This window comes from Thermobia domestica, chromosome 6, assembly GCF_964235325.1.
Source record: "Thermobia domestica chromosome 6, izTheDome1.hap1.1, whole genome shotgun sequence".
NCBI lineage: Eukaryota > Metazoa > Arthropoda > Insecta > Zygentoma > Lepismatidae > Thermobia > Thermobia domestica.
In genome coordinates, this window is record NC_137459.1 from 132672356 (window position 1) to 132696292 (window position 23937).

A 23937-nucleotide genomic window follows, 5' to 3' on the forward strand; every position below is an offset into this window, starting at 1 on the left:
GCAGAAGTTGCGGTACGACGTTCACTTGTGAAAATATTTTTGTGTTTCCCACAGTCAGAAACACAAAATCGAAGGAATCCATGACTTTCGCCTATCGCTCTGTTTCTGATACCTGGTTAGCCTTCTTATTCGTCAGTGAAACTTTTCAGTGAGTTTTCATTACATCAGCGTACCTGATAGCTACAATGAACTAATACCGTGAGACCCATCTGCCCACCTGCCCAATTCAACAGTGTTGCAACCTTTGGAAGAGGAACAATGTGCGGATAAGCTTATTTTTAAACCTCTGGAAAGCAAGAGACATGCATCGTTGTCAGTCCTGCTAGCTCATTACTTGGTTCAAGTAATTAAACTATTGTGAAAATATCATTCTTTTTCAAGTGTTTTAAAAATTGGAATTTACAGGCAAGATGCAAAAGGACCTTTAAAATCCCTCGTGCCTCTTAGGTTCCGGGGCCCCCCGCACCACGGGTTATTGCGGTTTATAGATCCGCCAGTGGCTATTACCTTGAAGAAGTGGTTCTCACGCAGTCTTGGAATGGCCACCACATCTTTCCAAAATTCATCAAGATCCTTTTCCTCTGCTTCTATTTCATCCACTGGCACTTCAAAAACATTGATATGTTTCACCCTTTTTTCAACATGTTTTACGAAATCATGTGCATTTCTAATAGAGTTTCCACTTAACATCGCAACTTTTGCAACCCCTTTTACATTATTTCCTATAAAATCTACAGTTTCTTTCCCGTAGGAGGTTGCAAAAAAAAGTTCCATTCCACAACATGAAACGTTTCAGGTATTCTTTTTATATCTACCAACATACACTTCTGCTTGAATTGGCTAGATGCGTCGTCAGAGAAGATTTTCAAAGTTGATGTCACTCCTCCATGGATTACACCCTGATTCAAAAGAGCAGAGAAACTTTTTTAAGGTAAACATGCACTGCATATTTTTCATGTTCCAAAAATCTGAAACAAAAGTAAAATTAATTTGCTGTCGCTCACCATCATCATCTAAGAACCAGACACTGCTGTAAAGATTGACACTTGTTTTAACCCAGTGAAGTGACTGGATTTCATTCTACTCTTTACAGGTGAAAATTTCAGCAAAATCCATGTGTAAAACAATGGTTCCGCGAGAAATGTTTGCTTTGCTGTTAGCAAAACATGTTGCTTGTTGACGTTTTATGAAAGTATGGCTCAAAAAATTAGGAACGTCATCAGTTAGTTCACCCAGGACGTCTTGAATTGTAAAATGCTTGTGTAATTGTAAATTGTCAAAATATAAATAGGAAGAGCTGAAGTGCAAGCTATATATTTATCCGACAGAATTTCTGATGATATTAGAGAGCAAAACCAAGTCCAGACAGGAAGGAGCATCTCTCAGTTAGGAACACAGTTTAATGTCAATCCGGAACACAGTTTACCCGTTATAAGAGAAGCTACAGTAAAGTCTTATGGCTTATTTGAAAGTATGTTTAAAGGAGACAAGAAATATGAAATATATATTTTTAAAATTCACAAACATACAAGCAAGCTACATAAAATTAAAAATGGGAAACGTTCTGGATTGACACAAATGTAAATTGTACTTATTTAGTTTCCAAGATAATTATATTTACACACACTATATTAATTTTACTACTTGATTTATAAAATACTGATCATAGTGCATCAGCGAAATAAATTTTTGTCAAAATTTTGCTGGCGATCCGTCTGTATTTCACTTTATAAGGTTAGTTTTAGACTTCACGTAGCAAATATTGTAGTACATCACGTAGCAAAAATTGTATCATCGGTATCTTACCATGTAAAGTAGCAAATGCTATAGCATTTCCCATGCCATGGCATATTCTATGGCATTTCCTGTCGATAGAACTTCTCTATTTCGTAGCATTTTCCCAGCATTTCTGGTGCGATTGCAGCGCCGTGGTGTGTTAACAGGAAGGCAAAAGATTGTGAGCCAAATATCAATACTCTTTGTTTTGTGTGGGAAATTGAATTGTAGTAAAGAAAAATGAGTTGGAGTAGGGATGCTATTATATCCTGATTTAAAAATGTGAGGAGCATCCTTGTTTGTACTAAGTTAAAAGTCCTTTGTATCATAATATGCATATGCGACAAAGGGCTTTAGAAGAAATAGCGTCTGAAATCTCTGTTTTTAGTTTTGGAGCCATAATTGCGCTCTTCTTCAGTGATTTCTTTGCTACGTCACGACAAGATACTTATCAAAATGCTACCGTGTAAAAGCACCATATACTTATGATGCCATAAAGTATTGTACGAGATATTTGGCAGCACACCTGCTACGATAAATGCTTCCGTCTAAAACTAGCATAACTCAATACACAGTTTAACTATTTTAGTCACTTGGATAATATATTATTTAATTGGCTTATTTCACAGTGAAATAAAATGAAATTAGCTTTCAAATGATTTATTCCATATGTGCATACCAGCTGTTTCAGTATTTCCACAAAATGTTGATATTTGTCAGGAAATGCCCTAAAGTAAGCAGAACAAAAAGTGAGATCGGGAGCGGTATGGAATTCATAAGTACGAGGAAGACGAGTTGGAGTGCGAGTATTGGAAAGAATACCGGCAATATGAGGAAGTTTATTGTAATGATTTTGGTAGAGCCAATAATGGTCCGATATTTATCCCTTCACCAATTTTATTATAAAATTTGATAAATACAAAACGTCTTTGATTACAAAGAGAATAATGCTGTTTCCTCGTTAATGTCCAAGTAGAGGAATATAGGTGTTTTGCACGGTGCCCCTTCTCTCAAGGCAGTTTCCAAGGCACCTGCCGGTTCGGTGAGTTTGGAAGGATAGCCCCCCTCGGCTCAAGGCAGCTTCGCAAGGCTTTGTTGTTGAGAGGATCCCTAGTCCAGTGCGACCTCGGGAAGGATGGGTGTACCCCTAGTCCAGTGCGACCTCAGGGCGGTGTAGGTGATTTGATCAGTTGGACGACTGATGTTGGGTCCCTCGGTGTTCCTCCTTTTATTTGTCCTCCTCGGGTCCTTCCGTGAGGTCCGTCTGCTTTCGGCGTTCCTTGGTGTTCCTCTGCGTTGGCTTGCTGTCTGCTATGTTGTTTATAAAAAATAGCACGTGTTGAATTGACACGTGCGTCTGTTTTGATGTGGGGATCCTCGCAATATCTTAGAGATAAGAGCCGGGTGGATTAGTATAAGGATTTAGAGATGATTACGCTAGGCAGCGCCGCATAAAATCCAGGGAGGAGAAAGAGAACTGACAAGATATTGCCAAAGATGAACAGAGAGGTAAGCGTGGGGAGGAATGTAAAAGTTAGCCAGAACAGTAACCATTTGGCATTGAACATTTGGATATTGTATGGGAGGGGAATGAAGAACGTAAGAAAAATGTTACGGATACGGAAAGAAAAACTTCCTCGACTGTCTAGGCTAATATCATGTAGCCAATCATAGGAGGGATATGAATCAAGAAGCCGGGTTTCTTGTAGTAGGAGAAAAGATGGGTGAAACAAGGATGTAAGGTTATGTAAGGCATAAAGTTTGTTACAAGAGTAGAAATGGAAAGTTTTATATTCAACAATCACCATCATCATCATCATCATCATCATCATCATCATCATCATCATAGGTATTCTGCCTTTATTGGCAGGTCACTTGCCGCAGCTGAGAAGCTTTCATGCTCCACGATCCTCCGCTAACCTCTTCGTGTTCGCGTATGATCTTTCTGTTTATATATCATCCATTAATTGTAGTCTCCTTCGCCCTCTGCCTCTCTTTCCCGCCTCCATACTCTCTAGGACGTCCCTCATGATACAATCTCTTCTTAGGCAATGTCCCAACCAGTTTGTCTTCCTTTTCCTAATAATATCTAAATTGTTCTTTTCTCACCCACCACTACTAGCACTCTCTCATTCGTTTTCCGCTCGACCCAACTAATTCTTTCCATTCTTCTCCACACCCACACTTCGAAGCTTCCAGTCGATTTTCATCACCTTTACGTAATGTCCATGTTTCCGCCCCATACAGTACAACACTCCACAGGAAGCATTTTATGAGTCTTTTTCTCAACTCTTTATTCAAGGTCCCACAAAACAGACTTTTCTTCCTCTTAAACGCTTCTATCGCTATTCCTATCCTTGCTTTTATTTCACGTTCGCACTTGATGTTATTACTAAGAATACTACCAAGATATCGAAAACTATTCACTTTTCCTATTTTCTCCCCTCCTACTTTTATATTTGACAAAGACCCCTTCGTTCCAATCACCATGGCTTTTGTCTTTCATTTATTTGCATTTGCATTTGCATTTGCATTTGCATTTATTTGAATCTCATATTCTTCAAAACCCTTTCTCATTTTTCTAACATTTTATTGATTTTCTTTTCAGATTCTGAAACAAGCGTCATATCGTCTGCAAATCTTATGCATCTAATCATTCTACCTCCTACCGAAATGCCATCATCATCATGTAAACTCTTTTTCACTATCTCTTCTAGTTAGACATTAAATAGTGTTAGCGAAAGGCAGCATACTTGTCGAACTCTCCTTCCAATTGCACTGTCTTCCGTCAGTTCTTCCCCTATCCTAACACTTAATTGTTGGTTGATGTATAAATTTCTTATGAGTCTTCTATCATTCCATTCCAGTCCTATCTTCGTTAGAACTCCCAACAACAATTCCCAAATCAAGCGGTCAAAATCCTTTTCTAGATCAATAAATATAACATACACCTCTTTCCCTTTTTCTATAAATCTTTCACCGATCGCCCTTAATAGTCCAATTGCATCTCTTGGGGCCTTGCCTCTTCCGAACCCGAACTGCTCCTCCTCAACTTTATTTGTTCTCTCACATATCCTTCTGATCAGTATTCGGGGCAGAATTTTAGCTGCATGAGATACGAGACTAATAGTTCTATAATCCTCACATCTCTTTGGGTTCGATATCTTAGCAATCGGTATCATGATCGTTTTCAGAAAGTCTTTTAGCCATTCTCCTGTTTCATATATTTCATTGCATAGTCGGAACAATTCTTTCTTTTCCTTGTCTCCTATATTTTTAATGAATTCGATCTGTATGTTGCCTTTCCATTCCTAATTTCGGATATAGCCTTTTCAAACTCATCCCTAAGAATACTAAATGCTTTATCATCCTCGCCTACTTTATTTTCTACTTCAACATTTAGGCTACACGGTCTATCTCATATAAGTCTTCTACGTATTCTTTCCACATTTCTATGACCTCATTTCTCTTGCTGACTACCTTCCCATTCTTATTTTCTACTGTTATCATAATACCCCCTTGTTTCCTCCGAAATTCCACAGATTTCACCTCTTCTATACAGTTCCTCATATTTCCTAACTCTTTCTAATTCTTCTATGTCCTCGCATTTTCTTTTGTAAAACTCTTTCCTCCCTCTGTCTGTTTCTCTTCGTAATTCATTATTTAACTTTCTATATATCTTTCTGCCCTCTTCTGTATCAACCTGTTTCCACATCTTCCTCTCCCTCATTTTCTGCAACATCTGCTCTGTAACCCATGGTTTCTTAGCAATTTTGTGTTCGCGGTAACCTACTGCTTCTTCTGCAGCCTGCTGTAAGCAACATTTAAAATGTTCCCACCGTGCGTTACTACCTGCACCTATTCTTTCCTTGTTTGAACATTTTTCTTAGAATTTCTTAAATAAAATATTTCTTATTTCCTCGTTTTTCAACTTTTCAGTATTCAACACTTTGTTACCTACTTTTCTTCTGCCTACATTTTTCAGTTGAATATCTACTTCGGCCAGCACAAGATTATGATCAGAGAAAATATCAGCCCCGGGAAGGGTCTTCGCGTTCTTTAAGCGATTTCGATACCTGTCCTGAATCATAACATAGTCTATCTGATATCTTCCACCGTCTATTGGTGATTTCCATGTATATCTTTTTCTCTTGTGCTGATTGAATCAAGTGTTCCCAATTACTAGTGAATTCTGTCTACAGAAATTCACCAGTCCCTCTCCCCTTTAATTTTTTGCCTAAACCATATTTGCCTGCGATACTACTTTCCTGTTTTTTCCCACAACTGCATTGAAATCACCCATTAGAATTATGCATGCACCTTTTCCCCTATATATAATTTCTTCTATTTTCTCATAATTTTCCTCTACTTCTTCAGTTGCATGCGAAGTCGTCGGTGCATATGTCTGTATCACCACTAGATCCTTCGTTTCCCTTTAAGTCTTAACATCCTAACTCTATCATCAATAAATTCTACTTTCACTACCTTCTCCCTTAAGCCCTTTCCAAGAATTATTCCTACGCCATTATGACCGGCCTTTTCATTACCTGAGTAAAACATTCTATATCCTTCGCTGTTCAATACCCCATTACCTTCCCATCTAACTCCACAAATGCCTACGTAATCTAAATTATTTTGTTTCATTTCTCCTTTAAGATTTTCTAATTTTCCTCACTGTAACATAGTACGTACGTTCCATGTTCCTATCCGAAACCTTTTGCTCTTCCCTGTTTATCTTTCTGTCTTTCTTCACCCCATTATTACTTTCTCGTCCAATAGTCGTTCCCAAGCCGTCCCGGTCCCGGAGATCTGAATGGAGGATATTTTACCTCCGGAACTACATTTTGACCTGCGAAAGACCATTGTTCATATGTTCTCTTAAGTTAAATTGAGCTCTGCAACAGAGTTGACCAGGATTCTTCTTTTGAACTTCTCGAATCCCCAAAGAAGAGGTTTAAGCCTTCACGAGATTCTCCCAATCTTTTTACAGAAGAAGATACATGTTATTTTTCGCCAGCTTTACCAGACGTTTTTAGAGAAACAGAAATTATAGACTTAGAGAGGAGCTAATATTGATTCCTACTTTTGCTGTCCTAGGATCAGGATCGGGAACAGCATCACATTCACTAATACCGCTAACACCTTCACCTCCACCATCTCCTGTGGGACCAAGACCAGTAAGGCCACTAGCAGCATCACAACCAAGTTTACAATTTCCAGCAATAAAGTTGAGCCTAGTGGAAAGATCACCTTCCCCTGATTATTTACTGAAGAAGAGGAAGAAGAAATGCAACGATCATTTGACGAATTCGAAGAAATTAAACAAATTTCTGCAGAAACGAGTGTTTTTCCATATAGCTCATCAGGTGAATCACCATTGGATTTTTTTCACCTTCACCTCAAAAGTTTCCATTGAATTTGTCTATGTGGTTCAGAGGGAAAAAGTGCAAGTACAAGTGTAAGTGTGACTTTGTAGATGAAAAGTGCGTTAAAGACAGTGTTTTAAATGGGAAAGCAAAGAGTGTTTTACTTTACCAAGACTGTAGCTGAAATTATTTTAATCAATTCGGGCACAGGTCCCTTTTTGTTAACAGATTAACTCTTGAGGCAGAAGCCTGGGACATTAATGCAAGAAATGGAATGTATGATGTCTATGTGATATCACATGTAAATAGTGAAATAAATGAACACTTGTTTGATGAACAATATGAACAGTTATTAAGAAATCCTGAATATATTGAAGATTTGGTAAATTTACTGTTCGAGATAGTGAGAAGTCAAAGCTGTAATGTGTATTTTTTCTGTATATAGTATCATGATTTGCATGTTTTGTTTCCTTTTTTCCTGGGTATATACATATCATTTTTCTCTAGTTGTGTGTGGGGCCGCGGTGGCTCAGTGGTAGAGCGTTCATCTCTGGTGCTAGAGGTCTTGGGTTCAAACCCTGCTCCCGCCAAGTGAACTTTGTGGTGGACAAACATCATGTGCGTGGGTTTTCTCGGGGTTCTCCCGTATCCTCCCACTTTCTTCATTCCACCATTTCATTCATTACTCATTATCACCGTCTCTTTTAGCCTAACCGGCATAATCGATGAACGTAAAACTCAAAATTTCATTTCATTTCATTCTCTAGTTGTGTGTATTATTATGTTTGTATACTTGTATATATTAATGTCTTTGTATGTTTCCTTATATATATGTAATGCCTTTTTATGGAAATAAGTATATTCAGAAAATTGATTTCTTGATTTTTTATTTAATAAAAACAATTCCTAAATGGAAAGGTAATATACTACTACTACTACTACTATTGGTATAAGAATTTGTATTTTACAAGGTGAAACTTATCATATAGAACTTTATTTTATAATCTTAAACTTATGGTACACGATGTTTTACAACTTTTATTTCTTTTTTAAATTTGATATTTGATGTTTTTTTTATTTTCTAGAAAATATTTTACTATTATTTCGATTTATTTAAAAGTTTGACAGGTAGTTTTTATTTTCTTGAAAATTTTACATTGAATTTTTTTAGTTTGCAGTATTCATTTGACAACTATTTTATTGTTACACATTTTTTATTCCTCTCAGCTTTTCGATAATGATAGAGCTTCTGCATGAATTTTACAAAGATCACGGTCTGCGATTGCTCTTAGGTTTCACAGAAATCGATGTAATAAATAATTAATAATGAAGTTTTTCCCACGAATTATTTAACATCATCACAACATTTTAGCAATTAAGTTTGCTATGTAAACGATCCAATACATAAGAAGAATTTCTATAAGAATTTTAATTTTCTCCCATTTTAACAACGAGTATCCAAAGGAAAGGAACGAATACATCAGCTGGATTTTTTATACGAGCAAAACAGTTAAAGTGAAGAATGAGCTTCCACATAAAGCGAATCAAGAAAAAAATTCGTTGAATATGAAACGTTTAAAAAAATATAGGAAAGGAGATGTTAAAATTGTCAAAGAAACAAATTTTTTAAGTTCATAGCAGTGCTGTTCTTAGTAGCTTTCATCGGAATTATTTACACATTCGCAACATTTTAACGAGTTTGTGCAGCAAACGATCGAACTAAAGTTAACACCGAACTTCTGTTTGAATTTTACAATGTACACAGAAACCAATCTAATAAGTAATTTTATAAATTGTGTAGTTCTTCATATACTTACGTGAAGAAGTGCAGAAAGTTATTCTTCACATACTTCCGTTATAAAATACAGAAAGTTATTCATAATATATTTCTGTTGTAAAATGCAGAAAGTTATTCTTCATATGCTTACGTTATAAAATGTAGAAAACCATTCTTTATATATATATATATATATATATATATATATATATACAAGTGAAAGTTTTTAATTGCAAAAATATTTTTTCACAGACTCTTTTAAGTATGATAATGTAAAACGTATTTATACATTAGAAAATTTTCAAAAAACAAACATAAGGAAATAATACTAAAAACAAGTAATATAAAGTAATAAAAATATTATTTACAAATTTTAATATATTTTACTTACAAATAACATTGTGATTTTAAAATGTTGACATTCCTTGAATACTGTTTAATACAATCAATATTTATATTATACGTACAATTACATGTTGGCCAATTTAATGTTGGAGGCCTTTTATCAGTTTTTCGTTAACTTACACACATTCTTTTTAGTATTTGTAATTGATTAACAGAGGAGTTTTTAATTTCCATAATTATTATTTACAACATTATAACTACATATTATAATAATGTAAGTCTTTTTGTAAGAGTAAATCCGTAATTAATTGGATATAGTCTATGTTTAGTAATATGCTATATAGTACATATGTAAATGTCCAATCGTCAATTTTAATATTACTATGCACTGATACAAATTCTTCATATAACGCATCAAAAATTAGCACACTAACCATAACACGCTTTGTTGTAGCACAACGTTTCATATTCTAAAGTCATACATTCATGTTCATTTAAAATACTGCGATTAAAAAAAAACATAACAGAACATTTTATGTTGAAGCTTCCATATCGCATTACATAGTAACACACATTGTTCATTCACAGAAAAAGAAGTACACTGATATTCGCAATGATCATACGCATTAACGGAAACACATTGATACACTGATAATTGTTGAAACACATACTTATTTTGCTCAAGATACGATTCTCTTAAATCAGGAATATGATAATCATTAAATGTAATCTTTTGATGTGTATAGTTAAATTTGATTATAAGATATGGAATAATATTTACATCTATATATTTAGATGTGTTTATAAATATTGTTTTAATATTTGATCACGGGTTGATTTCTTAATTAGGAAATTCCACACAATAGTATTCAATACTTTTCATGTGTTTCACTTACACATTCTTGCAGTTTCTTTCTCATTACGAATGGCAGAATTTTCACAGAGTAACGGTTCAGAAAGTTTATGATTTTTTAATAATTGTTCTACACAAGCTTCACTTACTTCATTAGGAGTACAAGCACAGTTCACATCATTGAATATTAGAATGTCACTAGAAATTGTATTTTGAACTCAGAGTTCTTCAAAGACAATTTCATTTGGATATCTGAAATCTCGTCTATACACAGCGTCACGTATTATATCTTTTATGGAATAGATAATGTTGAATGCATCTACTTCTTCTTCGGGAATATGAGGATCATTTGGATGTACAGCATTAGTTTTCTTTTGTTTTTAAAGTTCGAAAGGTTTTTCAAGTAGTGAAATATACTTAGAGTTTACACGTTTGCGATAAGGAAAGATTGGTTTAAATTTCACTCTTCGTTTTCTTATTATGATAAGAAGAATATGTTCTTACATGTTTCTCATTATGTAAGGCTATTTATTTTTTGTTTTGCATCCGCTGAAACAGCTAGCGTTTGACTGTACATCTTAGCAGCGTATAAATCACTTTATTTGTACTAGTACAACTACAGGCATGCGCACAATTTATACTCAAAAGAATGCGCGAAAAGAATGTGTAGAAAATAGGTGTGAATATGTTAAAAGTTTTATACCAATGCGATATTTGTTTTATATAACAATAATTGTACGTAATAAGATTTTTGTTTATGAATTGAATTAGAATGCGGTGGTTTTAAATACAAAGTGAGATATTCATTTGAAAATTGTTTTTAATTCTGATTGAATACGATAACTTAAGAACTACATTAATCATATAAATATGATGATATAGTGTGAGGAACAATAATTTTTATTCATACAAATGTAAAACTAATGTAGCAATTAAGGATTTTACAACTTTCTATCTATAAGTAATGCCTCATAAAGCAATACATAATCACAAACTAAAGAAATATCAAAGGGATAGTTCCGATATATACATGTAACAGTTGACATGTATTTGTGTTATGTTGTGGATGAAAGTAATGTTAACAATTGCAGACACTGTGATCCCATCACTAACACTTACTGTATGCTCAAGCTTTACCGCGCTGTACAAAACGGTTACAAAATCCTCTACGTGCAAGAGATATAGGATTTCGAACTGTTTGGGTTTAAGGAGGATAATTCGGATAGTTTGTTCAAATAATATGTAATTTCTTTCCCGAAAATGAAGCAGGAGGCTTCAGGTTTTCCTGCTTACTGCCAAAGCGAAGGACACAAAGAAAATTACATTAAAGAGTATCATGCTCACGAAGGCATGCAGCTAAATAAAGACAATCGGAACAATCCCAGGAATGAAGTATATTGCAAAAGTACTCCTCAATTCATTGTACGGAAAATGGTGGCGACCAACTGACTTACCGCAAACAAAAACTGTCGACAATCCAGAGACACTTTTTACATATCTATAGTATGAAGTTCAAACTGTAACGCGCCTTAGTGACGAACATCTGATTGTCACATACAAGGGTATCGAGAATGAAAACAATCCGTGGAAATTTTTTTACGTTTGGGTAGCTTGAACATGAATTTTAAAATCTTCACAATCTATGAATGTTCTGTGGCTTCACAGAAAGCGATTCATTTAAAAATAATAATATAAGAGTTTGAATTTTTTCAAAGGAGAAGGTAAGGACATTGGTAAGGTTTCGACTTCATGACCTAATGACGGCACTTGGACATAATGCACTATTACACGGACAGTATCATCTTTGTGTAAAGACGTAATGATAAGCTCAAACTTAAACTTGGGTTTTACTTAGGAGGATTAAATAGTGAAGTTGCGAAAGGGTGAGATGTTTCCGTTGCATTATAAGAATATAATTTCGTTATTACAGAAGGTACATATGCAATTATTTAAGGAGGGTGAAGAGCTCGTTGATATAATTCATCGATTTTGTTATGCTGCCCCTGAGGTGCTGTACTATACATGCACAAGATTAGTTGAAAATTATCATTCCAAGGGCATGCATGTGTGTTATGAAAAGTATCAGCGGTTGTTGATCGAACTACAGTGACGTCAAATCGTTGTCTACGAAAGAAATCCTAATAATTGAGAATTTCATGCGTTATTTCCAAGCATAAAGAAGAAGCAAACAGATACTCATCTTATATGATGATGAGAGGCACATTATCAGCTGATTGGAAGGATTTTGTAATTCGTGCTTGCAGGGCTACAATAAATCTGGGATTTATTATTTTTAGTGAACATCTTACCATCACCTATTTAGTAAAATTGTTCATTATTAATCGCTACAATATGAAACTTCTAAGAGTGTATCATCCACCAACATACATAGCAAAAAATAGCGATAAGGATTCTTGGAATATGGTTAACAAGATATTGACAATCTTGTCCTTGTGATTTCATTACACAGAGTAAATATGTAGTCATTAATACATATCTGAAGAGAATATTATTAATTTTTATCTTTTCAAGATTCATAAACACTTATCTGCAGTTTTACTATAATAATAATTGTACCAAAGGAGTTTGTACTTTATCTTCCAATAATTTAAATTCGTTTCTACACAGTTTTAGCTTTGTAACGGCGATAATTAGTTCTTCTTTTTCTATATTTACCACCAACCGTTCTCATTACAAAAGAAGTTTATGTATTATTGCACTGCACAGTAACTATTTTCAACTTTCTTAGACAATTACGACAGTAAGATTCACTTGTTATCACTTTTACGTTCAAAAACAAGTCATGCCAATTCTTTTTTCACATTTTGTATGTGAAACATGAACATACACTTACAGAACACAAGATCCATCATCCACTGAAATTGCTTCTTCATAAATATGGAAAAATTGTTGTAACTTATTAAACGACTTTTCATGTGTCTTCTGAAATTGATGCAGAATTTCGTCTTATATGTCTATATTAGCAATAATGCTTATCACATTTGTTTTCAATATATTTTTATCTAATAGTATTCTATCGTGGTTTATTGTGCCTTTAAATCCTTTTGTGCACCCATTGCAAAGAAGTAACGTTCTTCTTTTAGGCTCCCACAATTGAAACGTATTTATTAAACATTGAATGCTTATGCGAATATTATCGCAGTATCGGAATAGAGATCCTCATGTAATATAACATTATCGTCACCAGATATTTTGCCTTCTAATCACCAACACCCACAAAAAGAAAAAAACAGTAAATTCCTCTGTTTGAAAATATTGTCTTCTTTTGATGATGATGATTCAAATTTTTCTTTTTTATTTATTTACATATATACAACAGTACGTGGAGATGACCACAATGAGTAGAATACACACTCACACAGGTTTGTCCTTTTTATCCGGGTTATTTATAAAGTTTTCACTGCCCCATTACAATATTGTAGAACTTTTACCGGATCCTTTATTGTTTTATTTGAAAAGCCCACTTGAAGCAGGTTTGAACAAGTAACGTTTAATAAACGGAAAAACATTTTACTCTCTAAATATCGGTTTTCATTCTGTGTTAGCAGTACAATCTTTAAGACCATACATTATTTTATGATGATGGAGTGTACTTGTACTTTTTATGTTCAGTTTAAGAGTACTTTTCTATTATCTACGATACATCTCATCGGAATACTAACACTATAGCTTTCGCACAGTTGAAAGGCTGTTTGGCTTGGAATTGTATCCAACTAATTATTTTTTCAATGTATATGCGGTCACAGGTTGAATTTCTGGTACATGCTGGACCATTGATGTTATATTTTAATTTTTCTCGTTTTAGTGAGTATCTCACATATAGTGTAATATAAAAAGTCAGAGGAGAGGTTAGCATCACCTTTCTGCATGAAACAATCCACCAGCGGCAACAAATAAGCCGTAACATAATCATCAAGTACTCTGTTGTTCTTTTCTAATTCTTGTCTGCCAGATTCTTCCATACTTAGGTCCTCCTATTGATAATTTTCCTACTTTGACCATACTTAGGTGTTAATATTGGTCATTTTTCTACTTCGACCATCCTACATTTAAGGACCACAAGAATGTTTGCTGACATAGCATAGTGTAGGTTTACGCCTTTAGTGTGTTCGGTTCAGGGTTCATCAGGTATTTAGTGCTAGCGGTCCTAGGTTCACACCACCTATTTTGCATTTGCTGCAAACACATGCAAATTCAAACCAGCAATTCTGATTTACATCTGGTAAATCTCGAAATGCTAACATTGTTCACAACACAGTTCACTTTTCCTCGTTGGAAATATGATCGACGTCCTAACATATGCTTAGATGGCGAAAAACTCAAAGAAAAATCTAATCCCTAACAATATTCAGTATAGTGTACAAATTATAAGGTTTCTAATATCACCCTCCCCTATTTCATATGTCCGAACATTTGTTTCATGAAATTGGAATTTATTTTTACGGAGAAAGTATGTTGTATCTCATATTTATCTGGTTTCTTTTCTTTTCTGGGACGTATATTCTATGCATTCTTATTGAAATACCTTTATATGTAATAGATTTCAAATCTCTAATGTGATGGTTTTCGTTTCGATCCCCGATCACGTGTTCCTTCATTTCATTCATTCACATGTCTTAAAAGGGAATTTCTTTATGAGCAAATAAGATATCATAACAAGTAAAAATTCAAAAATTTGAGTTCAAGTATACCTTATTGGTTTTCTTGAAACTTTTCATATTGCCAACATGCAATAGTATTCAGCAATCACATTTAACCATATTAGGTACAATGTACGTCAAGCCTAACTTCTGTAGTGTTTACTTATGGCCATAGTATTTTGATTACATCAAATTATTCAAAGCAAATTTTAAATAATGAGAACCTACACAAAATTTGGAATTGATCCTAACACATTTGGTTTCCAAGATCTCATTCTCGAAAGAATTGTTTACAATTCTATCAGCACGTTAGCCATAGCTCAGTATGAAAAAGAAAAAAGGTTTGAGGAAAAAGGAATTCATTTCTTATCTTTTATTCGTTCAGTTCTGAAAAAGTTCGTTCAGTTCATTCTACCAGGAAAATGTTAAAATGGTACCTACTAAACAAACTTCAGTTGATACCTTCCCATTGTTCTATTTGTTGTTAGATATCCATCATGTTAAATAAATAAAATAAGATCGTTTTCGCCTTTCGTGCAAGCGATCGCAGGTTCAAAAACAAGTTAGGTTTTCTTCAGTTAAATGTGGGAATGTTAGTTAACATACAATTCCCAACCCGCTTTACTTCCTTCCTTTTCCATGGATATCGTTATTTCCAAGACCATTCATATACTATTTGAAGCTAATTCTCTTAAATGTCAACCTAACAGAAACTTCATTCCTATCCTTTTAACTATAGTTCACGTTTGGTGGTTGAGGTTCGGGGTGGGATCCCACCCCACCAATTATTTTAACATTTTTATGTCAAAAGATATTTTGGATTTGTATAAATTGTGCTGTATAAACATTGTGTACATGAGTTTCCTCCCTCTTTCCTCATCCCACAATTTCATTTATTTCTCGTCATCGTCTCTTAACTGTGGTAGGATCGGTACAACTGTGGGACGTAAAACTCAAAGATATCATTTCAATTTTCTCTGAAGTATATTGTGTTTGAAACCAATTTTTTCAAGTATTAAATTCTAAAATTTTTTCACACATTCCAATACTGAATATAGTCTCACTGATGAATAGAACGTTAAACTAAGCAGTTAGCATTGATTAAATACTACTTCAATTCTCATTGAAGGAATATGTGGTTCAAATCTTGATTTTTGCCTATCGTTTTGAAAACTTCAAAGTTTAAACAGTTTGGTATAAGAAAATACAAAATGTAGCCTCGTTTTTAAAACATTGTAATGTTGTTATTGTTGAAAATCATAATTTGTTTCCTATTGTAAAAACATCCAAGTCCTGAAAACAAAACAAAACAAAAAAGAGATTTCACTATGACCATATTCAATTTCTTTTCTGTTACATGATTATTAAAATTTCAAAATTGTTACCATGATTTCAAGTAAGAGTTTGCATTTTGCACTCTTTGAAAGAAAAAACCTATATGTCCTGCACAGAATGAATTTCCATCACACAGTATTTACTGATTGCGTTTGGATATAGTTTCACTCTTATCAGAAAATACAAAGTTACACATTCATGAATATGTTAGAACTGTTAAGAAAGCTAAAAAGAGTAGAAATTCAGAAAGAAAATTCATTTTTCCTCATTACCCAACAACAAATATTTATTTGCAATATTTACAATTTTTCATTTTTGAATTTTCTGGCCCTCTCCAATCTTTCTAACTTTTTCCAGGCCTTCACTTTTACCCAATCTTCCCCATCGTTCAAGAATATATTAAATTCATTAATATTACACCCCTCCCCCACCATTTCCACTGTTGTTGACACTGAGGGTGCTACTTCATGCAGTAGTACACTTCTTTCTACTACCTTTACCACTGGCTGCCGGTGCTACTACTACCTCTACCACTGGCAAGTAGCGCTTCTTCTTTTGGAATGCCTCCTCATCTCTTCTTCTTTTCTTTCCCTTCGCTACATGTAATAAATTTTCTATTTTTCCAGCCATTCGTTATGGTTAAATGTTGTTGAGGGTTGTGGCTCCATCTTTTTCTAAAATAAAGAAATATATAACTGTTATTAATACAAAAAGTTTCCTCAAGGTAGTACAATAAATGTAAATTATAATTTCTGAATAATGTCTTAATCGATTTAATTCATAAAATTAATAAATTTAAGTTGAAAGCTTTTACTTATTTTACACAATATGCAACTAATAAAACAGTTATTCCCCAATGTTTCCATTCTAGAGTATTGAAATTAGTTCAATACCACTTTCTAGCACGGATCACCTATAAACCTCTGTTATTCTACCAAGTACTACATTCTCTGTTATTAAAAATTCGTGACTTTTAAGAATATTGTTCGAATAGCAATCCTACAATATCAACGTTTTACCGTGGCTTTCTTTCAATCCCATTGTGGTTATCATACATATCTTTAGCGTGCAAAACCTATGATCGATTCGTGGCGGGACCCCATAAGAAATTTCCGATGATGTGTGAAATGTATGTACGATTCTCGATGAGACCATGTCTCATTTAGCCTCGCTGCTGAACGGGACTTTAAACTCAAAATCAACTCAATACAACCCCAGCAAAAAAGTTTCGCTGGTGTGGTAAACCTATGTACGATTTCCGGTGGGTGTCCCACAAAAAAGTTTCGTTGCTATGTCAGATCTATGTTCTATCCTCGATGAGAGCCCTCAAGAAAGTTTCGATGCTGTGTGGGACCTACGTTTGATTCCCGGTGGTAACTCATATGGTTCGGATTCTCGATAAATCCCGACGAACAAAGTATCGCTACTGTGGGAAACCTAGGTTTGATTCGTGGTGGGATCATCACAAAAAAAATTTGGTGGTGTGATACCTATGCTCGATTCCCGGCGTCTTTAATGGCAAGCTTTCTTACAGGAGGTCAATTTTCAAAATTGTCAAAATTAAATAAAGAAAGCTACTTATTAAAAATTGTAAGAAAGCATAAAATATAACTTCTATGATGAACAAAATAAGATTATTTCCAGTAAGTATGGTAAATAAGTATACTTTTTGAATCCATTAACTATGATTATATTTTTTAAAAAATATTTTATATTCCTTCTTTACTTTTTTCTTCGAATACACCTACACTTTTATTCCATCACATTAATTTCCTCAATCAGTACATAGTCAAAATACAGAGAACGTTTGTTCCTTTATGATTAAACATGATGCAATACTCTGACAATAGTGATCCAATAATAATTCATTAATAAAACAATGATGTTAGTGATACCTTGTGTCAAAATTTAAAATTAAAGACTAGTTCAGTGTTGGCTCTTGAGCAGTTCAGATGTGTATGGTATAGTTTTCCGTCTCAGATAAGCAAAATATACACATACATATATGCTAAATTCAGAAAATGCTTCTGCCATCAAAACATTTTAGAACTATCACTATACCAATGTACTATGCAAAAGCCGAACACTATGTTCTATGATTTATGGTAGCTAATTAGCATTTTAAAACAATTACACGAATTTATTGTAGGTAAATGAGCATTTTAAAAGTTACACGAATTTATTGTAGTTAGTGAGCATTTTAATAATCAGGGGAACCATTGGTGCTGGCATATCCCCCGCACTGGAAATATACCAATTCTTTAAGGCAAAAGTGCAGGGTTAAAATTGTAGGAGGGTATTTGTCCAGTAGTGGTGCAACGATGCACGGATCAGAAATCATATAAGGCTATATGCCCATAGTGGGGAAGGAGCAGCGCGCGAATCGAAAATTGTATAGGGTTATAGGCAAAAGAATAATGGGAAAACAAAGGGTTGAAATTGTATGCAGGTGGAAGCACTCCTCCACGCAAGTGTTTTTGTATTTAGTTTTTAAGGTAAAGCACTATTATACGTTAGGGGGAGTCTAGTAACACAGACGGGCATAAGCGCCTCTCTCAGTGAAGCAAGAAGCGCTCGCTTGGGGGAACCTGCTACCAAAAACAGGATGAATGGTTCTCCAGTGAACGAAAAAGGCGTATGCAGTTAGGGGCTACCTCTCCCCGATGAGGAAAAAACCATTCAGTTGGGAATGTTTGATAGCAAAGACGGGCCTCGATGCCCCCAGTATCAAAAGTCGGAGGAGACCAATTTACGGAAACCAGGAATAAATTCAAAAGGCATATCTTTCCCTGGAACCCTTCCAATTTTAGTACGAACACATAGTGTTCATCGAGTAATTATTATGAAGGAAATAATTTTATTACTTCGAATTATTTTCGAGTTCGCAACGATTTTAGTACGACCACAACTTTTAGTATTTTCAAAACAATTTATCGGTTCGCACCCAATGAGTGATCTGTTAACAGAAATACGCTATGTTTTCTTTAATGAAGAAAACGATAGAACACATAAGCAGAGCTTGAACAAGAAGCGAATCAGCAAAAATTGAAAAAGAGCCGTAAAGGGAGTAAAATAATTTTAATACTTCCTAGAGATTCTTCATGACTAAACGGTTATCCGACGCATCTTTGGCATGAGAGACCGGGGTTCGAGCCCAGTGGGAGCTTATGTGGTTTACGCGTTTGGTGTGGTAGAACCGGGTTCGAGCCCGGTGGGAGCTCATGTGGTTTACGCGTTTGGTGTGGACGATCTGGGTTCAAGCCCGGTGGGAGCTCATGTGGTTCACGCGTTTGGTGTGGGAGACCTGGGTTCGAGCCCACTGGGAGCTCATGTGATTCGGATTGCCGGTAAACCACCACTAACAAACATTCTTGTGAATATAGCTTTGGTGATAACAATTGGGACGTTAACAATAACCTTCCTATGGAAGCAATCTCGAGTTAAATCTTATCTACCTCTCTCTTTCGCTCTACTTCTACTATATATGACTATGGTTCAACCCCCGGCCATATATCGTGTCCTGAATACAGTAGTAAACTTATAAAACAAAAGAGCTATTTGAATTCGAGACGAAACATGCAGATGAAAAAACGAACGAAACAATACAGACATTTCAAACGATATAAAGTTCGGTTATCCATGAAACAAGTCTGAATTCACTTTTCCGTTTACTAGTACATGAAGCATTCTGCTGATCCTAAGATCCACCAAAGCAAAAGCAGAAAAAAATACATTTTATATATCACCCAATCACTCCCAAACCTATGGTGTGTCGGTACATTAGTTCAATTCTGAAACTAAATAAAATATCATTCACAAAATTCAGGGGGAGCTACTACCCCTCAACCAACTATTTTCATAACAGTTTAAATCATGTCTGTTTATTATCTCCTGATACGTCCGTTTCCTCTCATTCCAACATTTTTTCAAAATCTGTAAAGTTAATATCAACTTTCCACATGAAAGAAGGTAAAATAAATATGGTTTGTCAATTTCTAGCATAAGACATTACAACATAATCAAATATTTGTTAATTATTACAACAATAATAATGTAAAAAAACTTACGTTGGTTTGGATTTTTCCACTTGAAGACAGACACAAAGACAGACACAAAGACAGACACCGAAAACACAATGTCACTATGCACACGGCTAGAGAAAATAATATTAAAAACTAAGTATTACTTTGCTTTTATATATATTTATTAAATACAGAAAAGAGGAGGAGAGAAGGAATCATTTTTACGTACTCTAAAGAGAAAAAAGGGAAAAGAACCATAAATTCCATTGTGTACAAAGATCTTTGTGTAAAATCATTTTTATTAACCTCACCATATAGCCATCAAACTTGCAATGCGTCTGCAATAAATGCGATTCCAGTTGCTCAAACATTTCATTGCATTCATAGTTCATTATCTACAAGATTTATTGAAATCGGAATATAGCCATCAAACTTGCGATGCGTTTGCAATATATGCGATTCCAATTGCTCAGACATTTCATTGTATTCGCAGTTCAGTACCTAGCGCTTTTATTCAAAATTTGATAAATAAGATTTTAATGTGTCCTTTTACAATGCACTTAAAGTACCATCAACATGTTCCTAAGGGAACATATGTTTTCTAGAAAACTCGTTGGAAGTTGTAGTTTCAAAAGAAACACAAGTAACGAGCGGCAGGAGTTGTAATTTTCATTGAAATTAAGGAACGGGAAGCGTTGTGGTGGTCACACGATACGTATCAAAACTTTTTAATGCCAATAAATTTTGAGGATATCATTCAACCATGCGTTTCAATGAGGGAAACACTTTAATAAATTGTTGCAATAAGAAAAAACGGAACCCGTTGTCGTTTTCATACTAATTTATATTTAATGGCTTCGTTCATCGTATATCTCAAGGAGGAAAAACATTAAAATGAATTGTTATAATAAAGAATCTTGTATTAATACCGAAAGAAAGAATCGACCATGTCTCTCAATAGACAAGATCCAGGTAAAACCCAATAAGTGATAGCGAGAACAAGAGAGGTAGAAAATACTTATCATTCATTGTTAAAATAACTGGTAATTGGCTCCGAGACATAGGGGTGGGAAGGTGAAATATCCCATCCACCCAGGTCAGCATCAGGTATTAAACACTGGGCAGACAAAGGGTTCCATTGCCAATAAGGAAATCATACATTTTTACCTCTTCCCTCCCCTTCCACTTGTCGCCAGACAGGTTAGAAGGAAAAGAGCAGGAGGTAGAGACAACCCGTTCAAGGACAGAGAGGTAGCTGGTAGGAAAGAGCAGAGGGGGAAGGACGGGGAAGGTGTGTCTCTGACCATCTGCATGGATGAAGCAGAGAACCTTAGTATCAGGTGATGAGCGGATCTAAGAACCTGTCCTTCTGGCAAAACCCACTCATTCTTGTTCGGTCTTTGTGCCCGAGGATTCGCGAAAGAGGCGTTGCACAGGAAGGATGCATGTATCGAAGGTTCTGCAATACAATATGCAAAACGAAGTTCGTGTGGCAGCGGAGAAATAAAATATTTCCACCTCACAAAGTTCGAAACGTCTTTTAGATTATTACCAACGACTAATATTTTACATATTTTTAATGAATAAAGAAATGTCCCAAATGAATAAAGTTTATTCCCTCCTACAAGATTGCGCGTAAATAAAACGAAATAAAATATACAACGAACAATTACGAGTTCTTAAGAGCGTACTTCATCCAGAAAAAATGAAAAATAAATAAATATTTTCTACCTAGCTTTTTTCTTCAATCCCTGGGAATATTATCTTAAAAACACGCATTTTAGGAGTCAATTTACATCTACTTTTTAGTATAAATGAAATCATTGAGAGCCATATTTCACCAAGTAACTTTTAGTAGTTCGAAATATAGTTTCTATTCGACTTTCCGTAGGAATTTTTAACAGCAATTTCTTCATGCAATCACAATTTTTAACAATTTCGGGATATAATTCCTTTGAGTTTTTTAAATGAAAAATTATAGGATACAAAACAGAGTTACCAGAAAGGAAGCGAATCTGTTAATAATACAAACCAAATAAGATTGTTCGAGTAAATTATTACGAGAGAATGAAAGGATGATATCTTATTAAGAAATAATTTCATTACGGTATATCACAAAATTATTCATCGATTAAATTACGAAAAAAAAGGTTTTTGGAACCGTTTCCACAGCGGCAACCCTCAAAAGCTTCAGGACCTATCGTCTTAGGAATCATGAAAAGATTAACAACCTCGACCCAACATTCCAGGAATCAGTCCAACCACACTGAGTTATAAACAAGATCATAAACAGGATTATAAAACAATTTATTAAATAATGCTCCATTGTTGTATATAAAACTCTCCATTTCTACTTACGAGAACTCCTCATATTCCAATGTATGAAAGTGGAAAAAAGTGAGTCAGTGGATGTTAAATTTAATGTGATTGTAAAAATTGAGAAATGTGATGGTTCATTTATTGTTCATGGAGGAGAAATTTTGGGTTGAGGTTTTTCGAAAAGATTGAGAATAACAGAAATAGCGGAAGGAAAAGAAGGCGAAGTGTCTGGCGGAGAGGACGGTTCTTGGAAAGCTGTTACGGCACTTGGGAGTGAGCGAATGCTAAAGTGGAACGGTCTGGTGGTTTAGACGGGGGATGAATTATCGTGAGAAGAGTTAATGGCTAAGGGAGCGCTTTTTTGGGCAACGGAAGGAGACAAAATAAAATTGGAAAGGGGAAGAACGAGAAATACCAACAGAATAGGAGAAAGAGGCAGAAGAAAGGATTGAAGAAGGAGTAGAAACGAATGTAGGGGAAGAGGACGAATGGGAAGGAAAAGGTTGATCTCCTGTATAGATCGTTAAGCAGGAGTTGCCGATAAATAACGGCGTTTGGATTCCATGTACGAAAGGTGTTCAGTGGCCATAAAAGGATTAATTTGAGTTTGAAGTAAACGTTCCAGGCACTTGACATGGGTTGCCGCGTGGTCACCGTCACAGTGCATTTGGGAGGTGCAAAACAAGAACAGAAAAGAGTGACCCAGTTGACCGCACCTAATACAAGATTGCTTCCCTTTACAGGCTTGTTTAAAATGGCCGTAAGATATGCAGTTAGTATACTGTTTAAGGCGCAGGATATAGGTTTCCAGAGTGAGACGAAAGTAGTACAATCCGAAGGAAGAGTGTCAGCGTCAAAAGTGACCACAATATTGCCAATAGGAATGTAAGGTGAGGAGTGATCCGCAACGGAAAGGTTAGGGCTGGAGTGAGTTGATGGAGAAGACTCTGAAAACGGTCAACAGATTTATCAGAAGGGGTTCGTTTGCGAGAAATACGTCGAATAAGCAAGATGGGAGCACTACTGCGGAAAGAAGTGAGGAATTCGTCATCACTAAAAGACAGTCAACATCCCGTAAAATACCCTGACATGTTATGGCATAGTTGGGATGGTAGGTGCTGCCCAATTATGTGCTGCCACTAAAAGGAGAAAAAGGAAATCATTAATAGCTTTACCGATACGGAAAAACATCTTTAAACCACAGGCTGCCACAGAGCTAATTTCTGTAATATCGGTGAGATTATTGGTATAGAAGTAGAGCCTACCGAGTTTCATGGGGTACAGTTTACCTAAAGAAGAAGTAGTGACAACATGAACTGCAAAGAGACCGAAGTAGTGGTGTTTATAAGAATTTTTACCGATATGCACATATGATGCATTAGACATATGTGAAATAGTAGAAGTTCAGGGCTTGAAAGTGTCCATGGTTTAAACTGGCGAAAAGAACGGAAAAAGTTTAAATGTAAGAAAACACACAAGAGGC